The sequence below is a fragment of the Mesocricetus auratus genome, unplaced genomic scaffold (assembly GCF_017639785.1).
Source record: "Mesocricetus auratus isolate SY011 unplaced genomic scaffold, BCM_Maur_2.0 Super-Scaffold_100033, whole genome shotgun sequence".
Classification (NCBI taxonomy): Eukaryota; Metazoa; Chordata; class Mammalia; order Rodentia; family Cricetidae; genus Mesocricetus; species Mesocricetus auratus.
Window position 1 is genome coordinate 8,776,071 of NW_024429213.1, and position 22,572 is coordinate 8,798,642.

The 22,572-nt window shown below is 42.5% G+C and overlaps 1 long non-coding RNA gene across 2 annotated transcripts in view; it reads right to left on the reverse strand.

Annotated features, from left to right (window-relative positions):
* LOC110342834 overlaps window positions 1-22,572 on the reverse strand; it is a 79,572-nt gene that overhangs the window by 52,419 nt on the left and 4,581 nt on the right. Inside the window, exon 3 of one of the 2 annotated variants that reach the window (XR_005872448.1) lies at window positions 21,062-21,168. The exons of the other annotated variant lie outside the window; for it this stretch is intronic. This is a non-coding gene — a long non-coding RNA (uncharacterized LOC110342834). Of the gene's footprint in view, window positions 1-21,061; window positions 21,169-22,572 lie in introns of those variants that run through there. 2 annotated transcript variants of the gene reach the window in all.

Consider the following 22,572-nt stretch of genomic DNA (forward strand, 5'->3'; position numbering starts at 1 on the left):
CCCAACCAAACAAGACAGCCTTGGGGGTTGGCATGCTATCTAGTCCTTGCATTTCTGAGAGACCTCTTTCTGCCTTCTATCTGGACACAGGTATGCTGGTATTGCCCACATGCATCACTGTGCATAGCTTGTACTTGGGTTCCGTAGCTCTAAATTCAAGTTATCATGCTTGCACGGCAGGCCTGTGCAGCAAGCACTTTTACCCAAGTAGAGTCAGGTAGATTATCTGTGAATTCAAGGTCCGCCTAGTCTACATAGAGAGTTCCAGGACAGTCAGAATTACACAGTGACACCCTGTCTCAAGTTAAAAAAAGTAGGGGTGGAGCTCAATTATAGAGTGACTGATTAGCAAGTACAAGGCCCTAGAGCCCATTTCTAGAAAACTAAATATGAGCAAACAGGAACAAGCATTAAGAGCTATGCTACCTACAGTACCAGCATTTATGCAGAAAGATACTTAGGGCAGCAATAGGGTATTTTGTGAATCCAGGACAACAGCCAATATATACTGACAGAAAGCATGGAAAGCCCAGGAAGAATAGGGGCCAAGACTGTAAGGGATACCACACTCCAGTGGCAATGGTCCATGGAATATCATAAGAAAGCTACACCACAGCCAGACGGTGGTGGCACATGCCTTTAATTCTAGCACCCAGGAAGCAGAGGCAGGGGGGTTTCTGTGAGTACGAGGCTAACCTGGTCTACAGAGCTACTTCCAGGACAGTCAGAGCTGTTACATGGAGAAACCCTGTCTGGAAAAAAAGAGAGAAAGAAAGCTACATGAGCCTGCGTCTTAGAGTCATTCAGCTGAAACATTTGGGGATAAAGATCTACACACTAAGCAGAAATGCTAATGAGATTGAACAGGACAGTGACAATAGAGGGATAAATAGATCCAGGGTAAGTAGACTAGGGGAACAGTCTGGGCCTCTTGGTATAAGACAGAACCCTTGCTTGGTGTGCCACCAGCATCAAGTAGGCATTTACCAAAAGGACTCACAACTGAAACACATACCTTCCATAGCTCTGAAGCATGTTTCAAGGACACAAGAGCCATTAAAAGAAGACCTAGGTCTCTAAGACTGAGTAGGCAACTGGAAGCAAGCAGCTAGGGAAGCATAGGGGCTCAGAATCAGAACTAAAAGGTAGAAGGGGTTGCTGAGTACTTGCTTTCAGTTGCCTTTTGAAAATGTAGCTGCTCATACAACAGAGCTGTACATTATCACTCTCCTACTAGCACTGCTGTAGATAACACCTCTGACATGTGAATCATGATGATAATGGTTGCCTAGGTTACACTTCAGAGACTTGAAGGCTGGCTTTATTTTCTTTTTTGGGGGTTATTTTTTTTTACCCATGAGAACCTGTTGACTCTTCTTTTGGGTCTGAACAGGTGTCTTGATGGGTGACCTTTTGACATTAGGAGGCTAAAATCCCATCCTTAGACCATGCTAGCACTGCCATTTTCTGAACACACAGTCCATGAGGAGACAAAGGGACTGAGTATATGTGCACAGGCTACTTACTGATTACTTCACCACTAGCCTCCCTCCTTTCTCCTCCAAACACCCTGTTTCTTTACCCTGTACCTATCCCCAAACAGGAGGAAGACTGAGGCTTGGGTCTCCACGTCCTACTTGGCAACCTTGCAAATGTGTCCTTTGTCTTCTGTGAACTCATTATTTCTGTGACTGGTACAGAACAAAAAGAGCCTGATTTTGTACCTAAAACATAAGCCACCATATTTTTGGACATTTCACAACAACAACAGGAGACATATTCTAGCCATGAAGTTTAAAAATTCATTTCTATCTTCTAAAAACTTAGAAATATAAAAACTTACTTGACAATGGAAAGCATAACAGAACAAAGGACAAATGTCACATGGACATTTCTTGTTTCCTTTTTTCCTTTATAAAATGATTGTTTGGTATTTATTCTATAATGCAAGTACAAATTAAAATATAAAAAGGCTGTTATGACTTAAAAATTTGTTACAGATAAAATATGCAGCATGGAAAAACTGGAAAGGCATAGCTTCATCTTTGACCAGAAGAGTTAAAAAGAAATCTCTCTGTTTTCCTTCATCATCATGGAATACGCTGCCCAGGCAGTCCAGAGGAATAAAGATTTTCATACGGACAAGAGATCAAGTGTACCAGTTAGGTCACCACACTCACAGTGTATAAGGAAGTATGCATGGAGGGAAAAGTGAAAGGTTAACTTACCAACAATGTATTCATAAGAACACGTGTATGGCGAGAAAATAAAAGCTAAGCAAATGAAACAAAGAGAATCCTGACCAACTTTCTCTCTGTAGCTTTTAACCTGGACCCTGTGTGCATATGCCAGATAAAGGGCTACCAACATGCACCAATACAGGGAAGGAACCCTGCATTGTATTTATTTCTTTTTTGTTTATTTTTGACATAAGGATTCCCTATATAGCCCTGGCTGTCATGAAACTCACTTTATAGACCAGGCTGGCCTCCATCTCAGAGATCTGCCTACCTCTGTCTCCTAGTGCTAGGATTAAGGTATGGGCCATCATACCCAGCTGTATTCATTTCTTAAACATAAATCTAAAATCATGCATTGACTTGGGCATTGTGGTTCAAACCTTTAATCCGAGCACTTACAAGGCAGAAACAGGAGTATCTGTGAATTTGAGACCAGCTTAATCTACATAGTAAGTTGGAGGTCAAGGCTACAAGATGAGACTCTTGTCTCAGTATATATCTATATATCTAGATATGCTGAGTGGGAATAAACATTAAAATATAGGACTAGTGAGATAGCTCAGTGGGTAAAGATACTGACCCCCCCAAAAAAGATACTGACCCCCAAGCCTGATAACCTGAGGTCCATCCCTGTGACCCACATGGTGTTTCCAAGAACCAGCTTCCTTTAGTTTTCCTCTGATCTTCAAATGATTGCTATAGCAGGTACATACCCACATACACAAATAAATACACTACATTTTTGTTTAAAAAATAGGGTGTGATGCTTTAAATAAGAATGGCCCCTATATGCTCATATATTTGAATGCTTAGTTAACCAGGTAGTGGCACTATTTGAAAGGATTAGGAAGTATGACCTTGCTGAAATAGGTGTGGCCTCGTTGGAGAAGTGTTTCACTAGGGTTGGGCTTTGAGGTTTCAGAAGCTCAAGCTAGATTCAGGTATTCCTGTGTTCCCTCCCTCCCTCCCTCCCTCCTTCCTCCCCTCTCAGTTTGTACAGCTCCACTGCTCCAGCACCACGTCTGCATGCTGCCGTGATGATAACAGACTAAACCTTTGAAACTGTAAGCCAGTCCCCAATTTAATGCTTTCTCTTATAAGAGTTGCCCTGGTCATGGTGTCTCTTCACAGCAATAGAAGACTGACTTAAGACACAGGGAATTGGAGGAACTGCTTAGTGGTTAAGAGTATATACGTCTCTTACAAAGGACAGGAGTGTCAATCCTAGCACCCATGTCAAGCAGGTGGATCTTTGTGAGGTTGGGGCCACCTAGTCTACATAGCAGGTTCCAGGACAGCCAGAGCTACATAGTGAGACCCTGTCTCAAATAAATAAATAAACAATAAAGTCATTAGTAGCACTTGGTCATTTCAATAGATAAAGGGAAACATATGACACTCATGTTTTATAAGATTTTATTTTTATTTATGTGTGTTTATATTAGTTACTTTGTTTTTAAGGTTTTGTTGTTTTGAGACAGGGTCTTTAATTTTTTAAAACCTTCCTCCAGTGATATACTTCCTCCAATAAGGCCACACCTCCTAAACCTCCCAAGCAGCACCATCAATTGGGGACTAGGTGTTCAATCATCTGAACCCATGGGTACATTCTAATTTAAAGCACCATCCTGTATGTCTAGGTAAATGTATGCCACATGTGTGCCAGTACCCAAGGAGGCCAGAAGAGGATGTTGGATCCCCTAGAGCTAGAGTTATAGGCAATTGTGAGCTGTTTGACATGGGTACTTTATCCTCCTGAAGAGTAGGAGGTACTCAGTAAAGTGCTTACCTTGTAAACTCAAGGACCTGAATTTAATCCTCAGAATCCACATGAAAAAGCTTCAAGTTACAAGCAAACATTGGTGGAGCTGGAGGAATTATACGGAAGAGGAGGAAGAAGGACTATAGGAGTCAGAGGGGTCAAGGATAGCGCAAGAAAACTAACATGATAAAGAAAAGACCCAGAGACTTATATTGGGGTTTAAGCTTCAAGCTGAAGATCAGAAAAGCAAAGCAACCAGCTGCTAGCTTTTACTTCTACCACAGGCTAAAAGGGAGCCTAGTTCCACCAAACCCTCTCCTCAATGTGGCTGGAGAATCCTGAGAATGAATGCCTTCCTATCTTCAATGTGGCTGGAGAATGAATGCCAACTCTGAGACCCTGTTCCTGTCTTAAATACCTCTCATGAGTGCTGGAATTAAAGGCATGTGATCCCAAGTGCTGAGATCATCTTTCTGTGAGCTGTTTTTCTTTAGGACTGGATCAATTTCGTGTAGCTCAATGTGGCCGTGAACTAACAGAGATCTGTCTACCTCTTAATCCTGAGTCCTGGGATTAAAGGTGTGTGCCTGACTTCTATGACTGTGCCTGACTTTGCTTTCTGACTCCTCAGCCAAGTTTTAATAAATCATAAATAATAAGTCATCATAGAAAACGGCGCACAGAATCAACTAACCTGGGCTCAAAAGAGCTCACAGAGACTGAGCCTGCATGGGACCAACTTAGGCCCTCTGCATATGTGTTACAGTTGTATACCTTGGTCTTCTTGTGGGACTCCTAATAGAGGGCTGTTTATGACTCTTGTTGCTTGTTTTTGAGACCCTATTCCTCATACCTGATTACCTTGCCCAGCCTTAATATATGAAGAGGTACTTAGTCTTACTGCAACTTGATATGTCATGTTTGGTTGGTATCCATAGGAGGCCTGCCCTTTTCTGAACAGAAACAGGAGAAGTGGATAGGAGGAGGGGAGGGGAGGGAGAGGAAATAGGAAATAGTGGTTGGGATGTAAAAAAAATAGTAAAAATAAAATAAACAAAACAAAAACTCTGGGAGTGGCCAGACATGATGGTGTCTCAAGTACTCAGAAGGCAGAGAATTTGAGCTGGCCTGGTCTACATATAGAGTTCCAGGCCAGCTGGGGCTACATAGTGAGACCCTATCTTAACAAAACAAAGCACAAAAAGCTGGACATGCTTGTGATTCCAATTCTGGGGAGGCAGAGACAGACAGATCCCTAAGCTCACTGGCCAGCCACTCTTTCCTAAGCAGGGAGCCCCAGGTGCTGGTGAGAGGAGATGGCTCATTTGGTAAAGGCTCGACAACCTGAGTGTGGTCCCAGGTACCACTTGATGGAAGGAGAAAACCAACTCTGACTTCCACCATACACGGTGACACATCTATATCCTCAGTAAATACATTTTTTAGGGGGGGGGTTCGAGACATGATTTTTCTGTGTAGCTTTGGAGCCTGTCCTGGAACTCACTCTGTAGACCAGGCTGGCCTCGAACTCACAGAGATCTGCCTGGCTTTGCCTCCTGAACACTGGGATTAAAGGTGAACACTACCACCACCTAGTAAATAAATAAATGAATAAGTAAAAAAATGTAAAACAAACGAACAAAACAAGATAGGTGGCTCTTGAGGAATGTAATTCGTGACACATGCACCTGTACACATGGAAACAAATACCCAGTTACTCTTAAAGTCCTAGAAGCTAGAAGTCAAAAGTTAAGGTGTCAACACAGCTGTGCTCTCTCTCTCTCTAAAGACTTCACTTATAGGGAAGGGGCAGGGTCTCACTACATATCTCAGGCTGGCCTTGCACTTATTATGTAACCCAGAACTCCTGATCCCTCTGCACCAGTTTCCCAAATTCTGGGATTACAGATATGTAACAATATGCCCACCTCTTTGAGGGAACTTTGGTAAGAATCTTTCCTGTCCTCTAGAGGCTTCAGGCAATTCCTGCATTCTTTGGCATTCTGTGTGTGCCACACAGCTCACTGTCTCCATGACTACACAGTCTCCTTCCTTCTCTGTGTCTCTGTATCCTAATCTCCCTCTTCTTTCCCTTACAAAGGCACAAGTCTGGGCTGGAGATGGCTCAGCAGGCCAGTAAAGGCACTGTTACTAAGCCTGATGACCTGGGTTCAATCCCAGGACCCTCATGTTGGAAGGAGAAAACCAACTTCTACAGGTTGTCTTCTGGCCTTCATGTGTGCTGTGGCACCAGTGATTGACAGTTCCCCCCCATTCAAGTTATATGTATGTTCTCTCTCCCCAGTGATCAGTATTGGTCTCTCTGTCTCTCTCTCTGTCTCTGTCTCTCTCTCTCTCTCACACACAGACACACACCACACAGACACACACACACACACACTAATCACACTAATTAAAAATGTTTAAAGATAACAACCATTGGAGTAGGCCCCATCCTATTCAATTATGGCCTCATCTATAAAAATATATTTCCAAATGTAGTGGTACTCAGAGGTTCCAGAGATAAAAACAGACATATTTTGAGGAGATATCATGTGATTTTCTACTGCTGTACAAAGAATTATCATAAACTTAGCAAGTAAAACAACACATCACGAGGTCACAAGTCCAGACAGGCTCTCAGACAGTTCCCCTGCTTCAGATTTCACAAGGCTAAAATCTATTTGTTGGCTCTTGTCTAGCCAGTTTGGGGTAGCCTTTACTTTCTTGCCCATTTAGGTTCTTGGCAGAATTCAGTTCCATACAGTTTTAGCTCTTAAATCCTGAATTCCTTGCTGGTTGTCACCAGGGGTCATGCATAGCTTCTAGAGGCTACTCAGATCCTTGTACATAGCTCTATCTTCAAGTAAGCAATAACATGTTCTTTTTATGTCTCAAACCTGACTTTCCCTTCTGTTCAACACACACACACATACACACACACACACACACATACACACACACACACACACCAAACAAACAAATGAAAACTGTCTCATGGCTGGGTATGGTGGCTTACACTAGCAATCTCTACATTTGAGAAGCTGAGGCACAAGGATTTCCACAAATTTGAGGACAGTCTGGACTAAGTGAGATTGTCTCAAAAAAGAAAAGTTTAAAAAACCAAAACCAAACCAAACAAACAAAACCAAAGAAGGGTTATAGAGAGATGGCTGTTCCAGAAAAGCTGGGTTCAATTTCCAGCACCCATATGGCATCTCACAACTGGCTGTAACTTACAGGTATCCAATGCTCTCTTTCGGCCTGTGAAAGCACCAGGCATACACTTGGTGCACAGACATACATATAGGCAAAACACCCATGCACATAAACAACAGAAACAAAGAAGCCTTCTATAACTGGGGTGGGCCCACACAGACATTCTCCCTATATGAAATTATATCATCACAGGAGAGATACCATAGTCATATCAGCTTTCATCATGTCCACATGTTCTGGATGCTCTAAGAAGACACCTCTGATGACCACTTAAAAGCTCTGCCTGCCACAGCCTCTCCTCTGGTCCCCAGCAGCTCATGCTTCTGACTGGAAACCATATTTACCTTTTTCCAAATTTCCCAGGGGGCTTGTTCCATTTCTACTTGTCCCCAAAGTCCCAATTCTCATCTAAATCTCATCAGCTCCAATCTCATCAAGTCATTTAGATCAGTGTGGCTAAGATGCCTCATATTGTTTCTTGCTATCTGTGAACCTATGCAGCTCAAAGAACAAAATATCCATCCATTCCCAGAATGCAGTGATAGCTGAGGCACAGGCTAAGAGTTCTGGATGTCCTAGTTCATAAAAAAGAAAATGTAGGACAAAAAGAAGACACCAATGCAGGGTGTGGTGGTGTACACCTACAATCTCAGTACTACGGAGGTAGCGGCAGAAGGATTCTGAGTTCCAGGACAGCCTGGGTTACATGAGACCCTGTCTCATCCACACATATTACATACATAAGAGACACCAGGCTGAAGCAGTTAAAACCCAGCTAAGAAATTCCATTAGGTGCTAAGACTTGGGAACAATACCTCCTGGCTTCCAGTTTTGCCCTCAGGCCTTCCCTTCCCTTCCTTTGAGTCATGCTATTTTCATGAAAGGTAGAAAGTGTTTATAACCTGAGTAATCTTTTTAAGTATACGTGTATACACGTGTGGGGGATGCAGATGTGTGTGCTTGGAGGCCTGAGATCAACCTTAGTTAACCACCTTGTTTTTTCAGAGAGGACTTCTCACGGGGTGAAAATCTGTCAAGTAGGCTGGACTGGCTGCCGAGTGAACCCTGGGGATCATTTGTCTTTGCCTCCCCAGAACTGATATACAAGAGTATACCACCGTGTCTGGCGTTTTCACATGGGTTCTGGGGATCAAGCGCAGTCCTCATGTTTGTCAGACAAGCATTTATGAACTAAGCCATCTCCCCAGCCCTTCAGTCATTTCTCCTAAATAACTTGATTGAAATTTACAGTTGTGTTTTTCAATCCTCATGACAATGTACAAACTTTAAAATACCTCCAATTCCCCCTTCCAGTTTTACATGCTAGTATTTTCTTTTCTTTTCTTTTTCTTTCTTTCTTTCTTTGGATTTTTAGACAGGGTTTCTCTATGCAGCAGCCCTGGCTGTCCGGGAACTCACTTTGTTGACCAGACTCACTGAGATCCTCCTGCCTCTGCCTCCTGAGTGCTGGGATTAAAGGCATGCACCCCCAGCTCTTTTTGTTTTTAATATACTCAAATTAATCATTACTGTATTTGTTTTTTGAGACAATCTCTTCCACACGTAGTCCAGGTTAGCCTTGAATTTAAAAATCCCCCTGCTTCAGCCTCCCTAGTACTATAATCAAAAGCATGTGTCATGGGAATTTGGTTCATTTGTTTACTTACAGGTAATCAAGATCATGTTTAGATTTTTTAAATGACTAATGTCAATAGATTTATCTATATTTTGTTGATTTTTAAATTGCATTTATTTTAGTGTGCATATGTACATGTGGAAGTCAGAGGCTGCTGTGCTTTGAATCGGAATGGCCCCCACAAGTGCATAGATTTGAATCCTTGGTTACCAGGGAATGGCACTACTTAAGAGGGATTACATGTGGCCTTGTTGGATTAGGTGTGACCCTGTTGGAGGAAGTGTGTCACTAAGGGTGGGCTTTGGAGTGGCTTTCTCTTCCTGCTGTCCTGGGATCCTGATGTAGAACTCACAGCTCCCATGTGCTGTCATACTCTTTACCATGATGATAATGGACTGACCCTCTGAAACTGTAAGCCAGCCCAGTTAAAAGCTGCCATGGTCATGGTGGGTATCTTTTCACACCAATAGAGCACTGACTAAGACAGAGGCCAATTTGCTGGAGTAGGTTTTCTCCTTCCACCATGTGGGTCCTGGGGATCAGACTGTTGAGTCAGGCTGCTGAGTCATCTTGCTGACCCCTACATTTATTGATTTCTTTCCCAAATGTTCCCTAGTGTATTTGCTTTCCACTGCTGCTTCCCCCCATACTGCCCTTCCAGGACTCAAAATATTTCTTTTTTTGTTTTTGTTTTTTTGAGACAGAATTTCTCTGTGTATCCCTGGCTGTCCCGGAACTCACACTGTAGACCAGGCTGGCCTCAAACTCACAGAGATCTGCCTGCCTCTGCCTCCCGAGTGCTGGGATCAAAGGCATGCGCCACCACTGGCCGGCAAAATATTTCTTTTTGAAGCAAATCCTTAAGAGATCCTTAAGTAATACAGGAAACGTCATGCTACATTTACAAAGTGTCAGTACCAAACTGCTGACTCAAATCCAAAGTGATGTTTAGATGTAAAATGAAATTTTAGTTGCTGTAGAAGACATGGGCGTGATAAACTCATTCAGTCTTTGTCTGAAAATGTCTTCATTTGTCTTTCTTTTCAATATAGAATTTAGTCTCATGATGTGGCAGCTATGAAAATATGCCACTCTGATATCTTGCTCCAAGGAACATAAGTGACAGATGGCCTCAGCCTGCTGTATTCTGAATCTACCAAGGCAGCAGTGCAGACACAGTTCTTCACAAAGGCTGCTGGTAGCAGCCAGTGACTAAGCATGGCATGGATATACCAAGGCACATCCACTTCTGCAGGGTGGATTTCCTCTGATGGGTATTTTGGGCCTGAGGCTGCCTCATCAGGCTGACAAACCTTTTGCAGAACTGCACTGCAGTGTAAGACCTAGTGGAACAATCTGCCTTCCCCAGGCATCAGAACTGCAGTGTCTGAAGGCTCCTCCTGGTTCATTCTTAACAGACATCTCCCTGATCAGTCCTGAGTGGTTAATCCCATCCTGGCTTCTGCTTCATAGGGCCCAGACTAAGACACTTTTTAAATAAATTAAACCAACATAAAATTCATGCAATAGAAGTCTCAGATCCATCCCTGCCCACATCCACCACTTCCACACACATACAAACCTATGTTTATATATTTTTATTGCCATGGAAATACAAAAAATATGAGGCTCACTGTTTTATTTTTTACTAGAGATACAACCTTTGCCTCAAACTGCCACTCTTACTGCCTCAGCCTCATAAGTGCTGGGATTTCAGGCATACACAACCATTCCACACATTCTTTTCCTTTCTTACATAAAGGGAACACACTATAAACATTTCTATTATTATTATTATTATTATTATTATTATTATTATTATTATTATTATTATGGTTTGAGACAGGGTCTCTCTGTGTAGCCCTGGCTATCCTGAAACATGCTCTATAGACCAGGCTGGCCTTGAACTCAGACATTCGCCTACCTCTGCCTCCTGAGTGCTGGGAATAAAGGTGTGGGCCACCACACCCTACTTCTTTTAAGTCTCAAACTTGTTTATATGTTTCAGTTTTGATTATTCCATGTCACAGCATTCAGGAGAACTGCCTTACTATATTTTAGTGCATTTACTTCTTTTTAGTTGTAGCTAATCTGCTTTGTAACATATCACTGAAATACTTTTCAGTACCTGTCCTTTAAAACATACGTTTACACTTATTTATTTATCATGTGTGAGTGTTTTAACTGCTTGCATTCAGGGTACCTGCAGAAGTCAGAAGAGGGCATCAGATTCTCTTGAAACTGGAGTTGCTGTTGGTTGAGTCACCATGTGGGAAATGAACCAGAACCCTCTGTTAAGAACAACACATGTTCTTAATGGCTCAGCTATCCCTGCGGCACCCTAAGTACCTGGATTTTTAAAAATCTGTATATTTGTGGTTTTTCCTCCAATCTAGATTTTATTTTTAAAATTATTATTTTAAAAATTGTGTGTGTGTGATGATGCAAGTATTGAAGTAAAAAGACAACTTTTAGGAGTCAGTTCTCTCCTTCTGCCATGTGTGTCCTAGGGATTGAACTCAGGCCATTAGCTTTGGAAGTAAACATCTTTGCCTACTAAATATTTGGCCAGCCTGTGATTTTTATGGGGTATGTGTGTCTTACAGTTCTCCAAACTCAACTCATTTCACATTCTTTCAATTCTTAGCCTACTGTCTCTACTCTAGGAGTGGGTGTGGGCTCTTATCCTTTCACTCATTATGTCTGCAAATTTATGCTAGTAGTTGATTGGTTTTCTGTCAGCTTCTGAAAAATTGTAAGTTTGAATTCAATCCAACCTGGACACTTTGCATTTAATTTTGTCAGGGGTATCCATTAGGGTACATACAGTAAGGAAACAGAATCCATACCAGTAATGTAAAGAATTATTAAAGATAATCACTGAAAGGATGGAGAGCTAAGGAAGTGGCCTAGTCAGTAAAACATTTGCTTTGAAGTTTAAAGAGCTAAGTTCAGATCCCCAGAGCCCCTCTAAAACACCGTTGATGATAGCATCTATTTGTAGGCTCCATGAGAATGAGATGACAGGCTGAGACAGGTTGACCCCACACACCACTGGCCAAGCAGCCTCACCTACTTGGAAAAGTTCCAACCCCAATTAGAGACCCTAACCCTGCCTCAAAAAATGTGGAAGTCTTCTGAGGGCCTGAATTCTGTATTAGTTAGGCTTTTTATTGCTGTGAAGAGACACCATGAGCACAGTAACTCTTATAAAGGAAATATTTTCAGGGGGAATGGGAGGACAGGAAGGAGAGGAAACTGGGATTGATGTGTAAAATAAGATTGTTTTTAATTTAAATAAAAATTAATTAAAAAAGAAAACATTTGCTGGGTGGTGGTAGCACACGCCTTTAATCCCAGCACTTGGGAGGCAGAGGCAGGTGGATCTCTGTGAGTTGGAGGCCAGTCTAGTCTACAGAGTGAGTTCTAGGACAGACTCCAGAGCTACACAGAGAAACCATGTCTAGAAAAACAAGCAAACAAACAAAAAACCAACAAACAAAGGAAAAAGAAAACATTTATTTGGGGTGGCTTGCTTACAATTTCAGAGGTTCAGTCTATTATCATCAGGATGGGGAGCACAGAGGCATGCAGGCAGACATGGTACTGGAGAGGCAGCTGAGAGTTCTACATCTTGCAAGCAACAGAAAGTTGACTGAAACACTAGGCAGTATCTTGAGCATAGAAAACCTAAGCCTACCCACAGTGACACATTCCAATAAGCCCGTTCCTACTCCAACAAAGTCACACTTCCTAATAGTGCCACTCTCTATGAAATTATGGGAGTCAATTACATTCCAACTACTACAGCATCCAAATGTGTTTTCTGATACACATGCACACACCTGCTTGCACCCCCCCAGCACACCCGCCTACAAAGGATGATTGACAGAAAGCTGAAAGAGGAGAAGAATTGCATTGCAAGAAGCAGCTACCTCTAGGGTTGAAGGGATGGATCCAAGGAAGGACAATACAGGGATGCTGCTCTGCCCCACCCAGGCTAACAGTCATAGTGTTTGACAGTATAGCTAGTAGCTGGCTGGACAGTAGAGCTGTAGCAGTGTAAAGCTGGGTAAGGCTAGAGTGAGGGAGTTGCTTGCTAGGGTACTAGTAACTTGCTAGCACTAGGAAGCTAGAGCTGATGATCAGGAGCTGCCTGCTCAATATTGTGATATCTGGCAACTACTTACAATGTCAATATCATAAAGTAGGCAAAAAAGGGCCAACTAGGACCTATAAGGCCACAAACTGATGACTGGTATCACCTGTTCTCAAGGGTGAATCCATTGGATGGGGTAGACTTAATACTGACTTTACAGCTTGGGATGACCAAACAACATGGGTAGTATAAATTAGAAGAGGCAAGTCTTGGAGGTTTTGGATATTGACTTTTTAGGGAAGATTACTTTCCCTTTAAGCTTCTCATATACCAATGATGGCTTGTAAAGGAGGTTCCATCCCTATGTGACATCATTATATACATAATTACCTACCATACATAATATGGATATAAAAGGATTTACATGGCCCGGCAGTGGTGCCGCACGCCTTTAATCCAAGCACTTGGGCCTGGTGAAAAGTGTTACAGCTCTGCTCCACTCCACCCAGGGTCATCTCTGCTTCAAGCGAAAGGTCTTCATCCAAACCTCATCCAAGAGATTTATTGGGAGGGAAGAATCCAGGAGTGGCTGCCTCTGCCAGGTTGGGAGGGGACAGCCGGACAGCCACAAGCTGCACAGACACACGGGGTTTATATAGGGTTTCTTAGGGGGCAGTTTTTCTCAGGGAGATTTCCAGGTGGGGATTGGTCAGATTTCAACCCTTGAGCTCAAACTGGCTAGATCTCTGGCTCAGGGATTGCTTGGTTTTCTGCACAGGTTTAAGGTCAGATTTGGCTCTGGTTTCAGGACCAAAGCATGTTTCTTTCACTGGTCCTTTGTAGCCTTTTGGCTCTAATTTTAGAGCCAGGGTGTATTTCTTTCACTGGCTCTGATTCTAGGGTCAAAGGCGTTGGTGATCCATGCCTTTAATCTCAGCACTTGGGAGGCAGAGGCAGGCAGATCTCTGTGAGTTCAAGGCCAGCCTGGTCTACAGAGCAGAGTTCCAGGACAGGCTCCAAAGCTACACAGAGGAACACTGTCTCAGAAAAAAAAAAGAACCATTCTGCAGATTAATTAAGCTAATGGAAACCGACCTAGAATCTCTTATTACTAAAACACTGACTTCCTTCTATGGAACAAATATCCACAGACAAAAATAACAGAATCTTGGGTCTCCTAGATGACTCCGTGGATAAAGGTGCTTGATGCACAAACCTGGTGACCTAAGTTCCATCCCTACAACCCACACACAGGAGGAAGGAGAGAAGCAATTACCAAAAGTTGTTTTCTGACCTGATCTCCACATGCATGGTCCCCCACAATAATGATAAAATAATTTTTTTAAAAAGGTATCTTATAAAACCAAGCACAGAGCCGGGCATTGGTGGCACATGCCTTTAATCCCAGCACTTGGGAGGCAGAGGCAGGCAGATATCTGTGAGTTCGAGGCCAGTCTGGTCTACAAGAGCTAGTTCCAGGACAGCCTCCAAAACAATACAGAGAAACCCTGTCTTGGAAAAAAAAAACAAGCACAAATCAAGAATAACTGAGAAAGATGAGGAGCACACTTGCTGGCAGGGAGTTCGAGTACATAGTGACTTTGAGGCCAGGCTGTACTACATAAGACAGTCTCTTTTCTTCCCTCTCTCCTCCCATCCCCTTTTTTGAGACAGGGCTTCTCTATGTATCCCTGGCTATCCTAGAACTTGCTCTGTAGACTGGGATGCCCTGGATCTCAGAGATCCACTTCCCAAATACTGGAATTACAGGTATGCACCATCATTCCTTACTGTCTCCCTTGAGGAACCTGTGTCTGCACCTGGGTGTTTTGTTTTGTTTTTATTCTTACTCTTTTGGGTTCTTTATACTTTGGGGGGGCAGCCACCCAGCTGTCACATAAATCACATGCAGAGTTTTATTATTTCTCATAAATGCCCCCACCTTAGCTTGGCTTATTTCTAGCCAGGTCTCCTTAACTTAAATTATCTCAGCAACCTTTTGTCTCTGGGCTTTTTCCTTTTCTTACTTTTGTATACCTTACTTTCACTCTTACACCATAGCTGACTGGGAGGCTGGTCCCTGATGTCTGTCTCCTTGTTCTATCTGCCTCGCTATTAGCTGTTCAACTCATTATTAGACCAAGCAGGTATTTTAGACAAAGTAACATAGTTTCACAGAGTTAAAGAAATGTAACATAAAAGAATGCAGCACAGCCGGGCGTTGGTGGCCCACGCCTTTAATCCCAGCACTCGGGAGGCAGAGGCAGGTGAATCTCTGTAAATTTGAGGCCAGCCTGGTCTACAGAGTGAGTTCCAGGACAGCCTCCAAAATGATACAGAGAAACCCTGTCTTGAAAAACAAAACAAAACAAAAGCAATGAGTCAACTAAACAAACAAACAAAAATAATTACAAAAGTACTCAGTGTTAGTTGGGCAGTGGTGCACACCTTTTTTTGTTTGGTTGGTTTTTGGTTTTTCGAGACAGGGTTTCTCTGTCTTTGGAGGCTGTCCTGGAGCTAGCTCTTGTAGATCAGACTGGTCTCGAACTCACAGAGATCCGGCAGCCTCTGCCTCCAGAGTGCTGGGATTAAAGGTGTACACCACCAAGGCCTAGCCGAGGAGCACACCTTTAATCCCAGCACTTGGGAGGCAGTGGCAGGCGGATCTTTGTGAGTTCTAGGCCAACCTGGTCTACAGAACTAGTTCCAGAACAGTCAGAGCTGCATAGAGAAACCCTGTATTGAGAAACAAAACAAAACAAAAGTACTCAGTGTTTAGAAGTATAAACTAGTTTTTTTGTTTTCTGAGGCAGGGTTTCTCTATGGCTTTGGAGGTTGTTCTGGAACTAGCTCTTGTAGACCAGGCTGGTCTCAAACTCACAGAGACCCACCTGTCTCTGCCTCCCCAGCGCTGGGATTAAAGGTGTGTGCCACCACTACCCAGGCAGAGAGTGCTGGTGAGATGAATAAACGTGCTCTCTGCTAAGCCTGATAGCCCCAGTTTGATTCCTGAGACATACAGAATGGAAGGAAAGAAATAATTCCAAGTTGTCATCTGACCTTCACGTGATTGCTGTGACAGGCACACACTCTGTCACACATGATAAATAAACAAGTTTAATAAAATTAAAATATCTTAGGCCTTTGAGATAGCCAACCTGGTAGCCCCGGTTTGCACCCTAGGACCCACACATCTAAGATTGCTGAGGTTGGATTCAGAATTAGAGAAAGGAGACAGTCAATACTGCTGTATGCTCATGAAAGAGAAAGAAAAGTAGCAGGCAGCCTGACCCCACCCTGTAGCACTGCCAGTGCCTATGGCTTTTGAGGGTGGCCAGCTGAGAAGAGCACTTCTAAGCATCTTTTAATATTGCTTTGGAATATTTTGAAGAAATGAAAGCGAGCATTCATGGAGCACTGTATTAGTTACTTTTCATTCATTTTAACACTTTTTTTATTTTATATTTTAATTGGAAACAAGCTGGCTTCCCATGTCAGTCCCAGCTCCCTCTCCCTCCCCTCCATCAGTTACTTTTCTTGTTGCTGCAATAAAATACTTAATGAGAGCAACTCGGAAAGAAGGGTTGATTTCTGGCTCCCAGTTTGAGGGTGGAGAAGGCACGGCATCAGGTCGCACTGCAGCTTCAGTGTAGAAGCAGAGGGTGACAAACACTGGTGCTCAGCTTGCTTTCTTGTTTGGGACCCCACCTTATGCAATGGTGCTGCCCACATCTAAGGAGGGCCTTCTCACCTCAACCAAACCTAAAATTCCCACACAGACATTCCCAGAAGCTTGTGTCCTAGGTAACTCTAGACCCTGTCAGGGTGACAGTCGACATCGACCATCACAAGCAGTTATATGCCAACCACTGCTGTAAGTACTTTATATGTATTATTTTGTTGAAATCGAATAGGTAACTCCTTAAGATAATAAAAAGGGTGATTATTCCTGTCTTACTTTTGAGATTGAAGAACAGGGTAGGCAAACAACTTGCTCAAATGAATCGGGATTTAAACCCAGACAATCTGACTGGTAATCTTTTTCTTTTTTAAAAAAATTAGTATTCATGTTGGTGGTGTATGCCTTTAATCCCAGCTACCGGGGAGTCAGAGAAACCCTGTCTTGAAAAACAAAAAAAAATTAGTATTCTATATGTGATATACAGGTGCACACATCATGGTACACATGTAGAGGATGTAGAGGTCAGAGAACAGCTCTGTAAAGTTGGTTCTTACCCACTTCTACATGGGTTTCTACAAACTCAGGATGTACAGCAAGTGCTTGTGTGTTTTGCTTCAGTATGGCAGAGCATAAATGAATGAATGAATGAGTAGATAAATAAATGAGCCAAGTAAACCTCTGAATTCCATGGCAGAGGGTGAGTAAAGTAGGACAGAGGAGAGGAGAGGCTAGTTAGATGTAAGGTACTATTCCAAGCTTTTTGTTTTCTTCGAGACAGGGTTTCTCGGTGTAGCTTTGGAGCCTGTCCTGGAACTCATTCTGTAGACCAGGTTGGCCTCGAACTTACAGAGATCCACCTGTCTCTGCCTCCCAAGTGCTGGGATTAAAGACAGGCATGCACCATCACCGCCTGGTACTATTCTAACCTTAATTCACCCACTTTTAGCCATTGGGTCCTAAACCAGTATAACACAGTGTTCAGTGAATAGATTTTTGGCACCAGGCAGAATTGAGCTGAATCTACTCTGTAGTCAGCTGTGTGCTCTTGAATAATGGAACCTTTCTAAGTATTCATTTCGGCATCCTTACAATGGGGACAGTAGTAGCTATGCTCGTGAGTATGCACAGGCATAAACACCTGTACATACACATGTGCATATACCACACATGTGACATACTCTCACACAAAGCACCTTAAGAAAGTATTTTGAAGACTGGCTATCCTACGTAAAGTCCTCAAGTAGCCGCAACTTTAGACAGTAATGCGCCTTGGAGCTCACGGATCAAATCCATGTGTAGAGACTAGAGAACACCTCTCTGAAGGGATACTGTTTAAGCATGGTTGTGATGAACAACAAAATGTTTGCTATGGGCTGGTAAGATGACTTAGCAGATAAAGGTACCTGCTGCCAAGTCTGATGACCTGAATTTGATTACTCAACACACATGATGGAAGGAGAGAAACAACTCTCTAAAGATTTTTGTCCTCTGACCTCACATGCATACCATGGCATGCATATATGCACTAAATAAAAAGGGGGGTCTAGTACAGTTGAGCTGGCAGCATGAGAAAATGCAAGGAAATGAGGGCTGAAATTGGGTCCAACCACAGAGGGCACTAAAGGAAGTATTAGTAAACAAATCTTCAATGGCCTGTGTGATTTATAAATTGGGAAAATAAATGGGATCAGGATTTTGAAGTCTCCATGACAGAATGGGTTTGATTTTGTGACAGGGCAAGACAGTTCCTCCATCTGTATTCTTGCTGAGGCCATTTCAGGTTTAACTAGAATTTGATCTCTATGATGTAGAATCCCATGGAAAATTACCCAACCCTATTCTAGAAACCTAAGGTAAAAATGCCCCAGTCAGCTTAGCTTAGCTTTCATTAAATTACCTGCTTGTGCAAACTTTCCCTTCCAGCTAACAGCTTATTTTAGCTTTATTAAACTACCTGCTTGTGCAAACTTTTCCCTCCAGTGAACAGCTTATCTTGGTTTCTATTAAACTGTTTGCTTGTGCAAACTTTTCCCTCCAGCTAACAGCTTATCTTAGCTTCAGTAAAACTGCTTACTTGTGCAAACCTCCCCTTGCAGCTGCTGAGTGAGATAACAATATGTGGTTTTTGCCTTTAAAAGCCCTTTGGTCTAAATGCTCAGGATTATACTTGAGTCCCCAGATACCTGAGTGTAGTTCCAGGTGGCAGGAATAAAGACTTTTATTTGGTTATAAACTGTGTCTGAGTGGTCATCTTTGGTGGGCTCCCTGCAATAATTTCCTTCATTTTGCTGTTCCATGTTCTGATGAATAGATGTGTGCTCATTGTCACTTGGTCTTCATTTCCTAGCCTCCCTTGAATGCCTTTTGCTGACTGGAAACTACCAGGAGAAACTTGTTGGGAGGGTTTCTGGGAAAGTTTTGTTGTATAATGAAAGGGCAAGTTTCCTGATACCATTTCTTTCCCTCTACTTCATGCTGTTGTGCCCAAGTTGCAAAGTCCCCAGAGACCACCAGAAAGACAGACCCACTAAACTGCAAAAGCAAAGTTTAATGATTGTTCATCCAACCATGACAGGGACCCCATCTAGCAAGCTGACACAGCAGCCTCCAGAAGGAGTGAAGTTCCCTGTCTACTGCTAGGTTTTATAGACAAAAGTTACAGGATTACATCAGTAGGTACAGGTTGGTTTCTGATTGGTTGACATTTGGGAACAATCAGGAGCATTTCTCAAAGTCATATTTTGGCATGAAATACCTGTATACCAATTATTTTCATTGGTCAGGGCTGAGAGGGAACATTCTGTGGTTTCTATGGCATTGTCTTGTTACTTGCAGGTGGCCTGTTGTATGTACATAGATACCAAGCTTTCAGAACTGTATCCTGGAGACTACAGGGAGTTTCTTTTGTGGCCAAACAGTTCCCAGGAACCCAGCATGGAGGAGGCTGGGAGTGTTGGTGGTCTGGAGTTTCTTTGTGCCCAGTTTTGGCCCTAGGCTCTGACAGGCCAGAGGATCTGGAGTTTCCTTGTGTCAGAGGCCTACGTGTTTTTTCTGTAGCCTGTCATGGCTGCTAAAGCAGGGGGCTGAGTGAAGGTCTGGTCCCTGTATTTCTGAATTATTAGAAGTGAAGCGTTTGAGTTTAGTTTACCCTTTTCACATGCCAAGTGTAGGGTTGCAACAATCTTGTCATGAAGTTATGAAGTGGAGGACTCTGGTACGGTTGAGATACTAAGCTAGATCTCCAGCATCCAAGAGTTTTAGACACCTTGATATCTGAGAAAGCCCTGTACTCTAGAAGCCAGGTTTTCTAGACTTGGAACCCAGATCACTCCTAACTGATACAATGGGAATATTTTTTTGTTGTTGTTGTTGTTTGGTTGGTTTTTCGAGGCAGGGTTTCTCTGTGGCTTTGGAGGCTGTCCTGGAACTAACTCTTGTAGACCAGGCTGGTCTCGAACTCACAGAGATCTGCCTGCCTCTGCCTCCCAAGTGCTGGGATTAAAGGCGTGCGCTATACCACCCGGCTATTTTGACTTTTTTGAATAAAAAAAGAAAAAAGCTGGTCATGGTCATGCATGCCTGTAATCTCAGCACTCCAAGAGGTAATGGCAAGAGGACCACAAAGTTCAAGATCATTATCAGCTACACAGCAAATTCAAGACTAGTCTGAGTTACAAGTCTATGTCTCAAAAATGAATTCAAAAATAAAGTAGTGTTTCACTCAGGCTGGGCTTCCTTTATTTTTACTTTTTTTGAATTCAGAACCCACAGTGTTAATGACTGAAACACCATCTAGTATTTGGCTGTGGTCAGTCTAGGACTAGGCATGTCTATAAACTGGTATAAGTACATACCAGGGACAGATTGGCTAAGGATCAGTGCTATGACTCATCAAAACAGGACAGTGCATAGTCTCTTCAATCCATTTATTTTTTCTATCTGTAAACATGTTCTGTCGTCAAGATTTAATGCTGTGACATTAAATCATCACCTGCAATGTCAGATTGATTGAATGCAACATCCATAAAGAGGAGCTAACTGGCCTTTATAGACATTCAGCAGGACAGGCTGGTACTTTTTGTCAAATATAAGACAATTTTGTCTAATTTTTCTGCATGTAGGTGGAGATTCCAAGGGCTGATAAATGTTGGACCTAATGTCAGGTTTCAAGGTCCAATTTCATTTCCCCACACTTGGCTATCTTGGTGGCACAAGCCTTTAATGATCTTTGACAACATTAAGAGGAACTAATTTATCCAGCCTTCATAAATATCAAAGCAAAACTCAAGTTTATAAGACAGGAATGGGGGTTCATACCTGTAATCTCAGTACTTGGGAAGTGGCTACTCTTCAGCCCAACCTGGACTATATAATAGAACCTGTCTCTATCCCAACCCTGAACAAAGCAATTATAAAACTCAGGTTATAATTTCTATTTTTATTTGGAATATTGTTTCTTTCTAAGCTTTACTTTTAGCTTGCAATTTTGAGTTTCCTTCGATTTTGACTCATTCCATCTTGTTCAAAAAACTGTAGAAAACAAAGAATTGGGCATGGTGGTTTTAGTTTGGAGTTTCTGATTCAAGATTTCACATATCTTCCTTGTAGAGCCCAAGGAATCCACACTTGCATTGGGTAGTTTAGAACTAACCTGAGAACTTTATGTTTAGCCTTGCTTTGAGCCTATTACAAAACTGATTCATTTAAATTTTACCAGCACCCCAACGCTCTCCTAAACTCCATAATCATCCTCTCCTTCCCTTCGTTTGGCAGCATATGGCATGATTCCCATTGTGTGGTCTGCATTTATGTAACCATGTGTGTGCTTGTGTGCGGGTATTCATGCAAGTCAGAAGAGGGGTTTGTATTCCCTGGAGCTGAAGTAACAGATGCTTGTGAACCACCCCATGTGCGTGATGGGAACTGAACTTGAGTCCTCTTTGAGTCCTCTGTAACCACTGAGCCATTTCTTCAGACCCATCCCTACAGGCTTTATTCTGAAAGATATAATTTCAACAGGTTCTGTAGAAAAACAAGTTTCTCAGTCAGCCTGGGAGCAGCAGTCACTTAAAGGTGCTAGCTGTTATGTTACTTTCTAGCTGTAGCAATCCCTTGGGAGAATGGTTATTTTCTGTTACCTGTTCGGTTGGCTTTATCTGTGTATCATTCCAGCCTAATGAATGGCTAGGCAAATTTGCACTTTCTCACTCTGAGCTGGTTTTTTACTTTCTCAGTCCCTTCTTTTGTTCAAGAGCCATGAAATTCAGTTCCCTGTACATTATTTTGTGAACACCAGAGCTGCACCACTGAAATCCACTCACTGGAAAGTCATGTAAACAGTTGGCTTAGAGTCCAACTTTCATATTATTTTCCTTGTGAGAGGAACTGTTAATTTACATAACAATAACTGGACAGTAGCAGTTTTGAGTTAAGATAACACATTGGAACACTATAACACAGACAAATGTTAACATGTTTGCTACAAAGTAAGCTTTGCAGTACACTTGTAAAAGAAGTCAAGTGTAGCCGAAGGTGGTGGCGCATGCCTTTAATTCTAGCACTTGGGAGGCAAAGGCAGGTGAATCTCTGTGAGTTCCAGGCCAGTCTGATCTACAGAGTGAGTTCCAGGACAGGCTCCAAAGCTACAAGGAACCCTGTCTTGAAAAACAAAACAAAACAAAACAAAACAAAAAGTCAAGTGAATCTAAATTAAACTGAAACAGGCTGTCTTCTCTATTTTGAGAAGTTCAGAGGCGGGTATGGGAGTAGTAGATAACTTAACCTAGTTTTTCAAAGAAATTTCCTTATTCTGTATAGAGTACTTGGTGTTAAGCTACTTGGTAAACCAACTAACTGGTCTATCACAAAACATCTGTACTAAAGGCAGTTGGGTAGACAGTGAATACAAACTCAACCAGTTGCTTACTTACATTT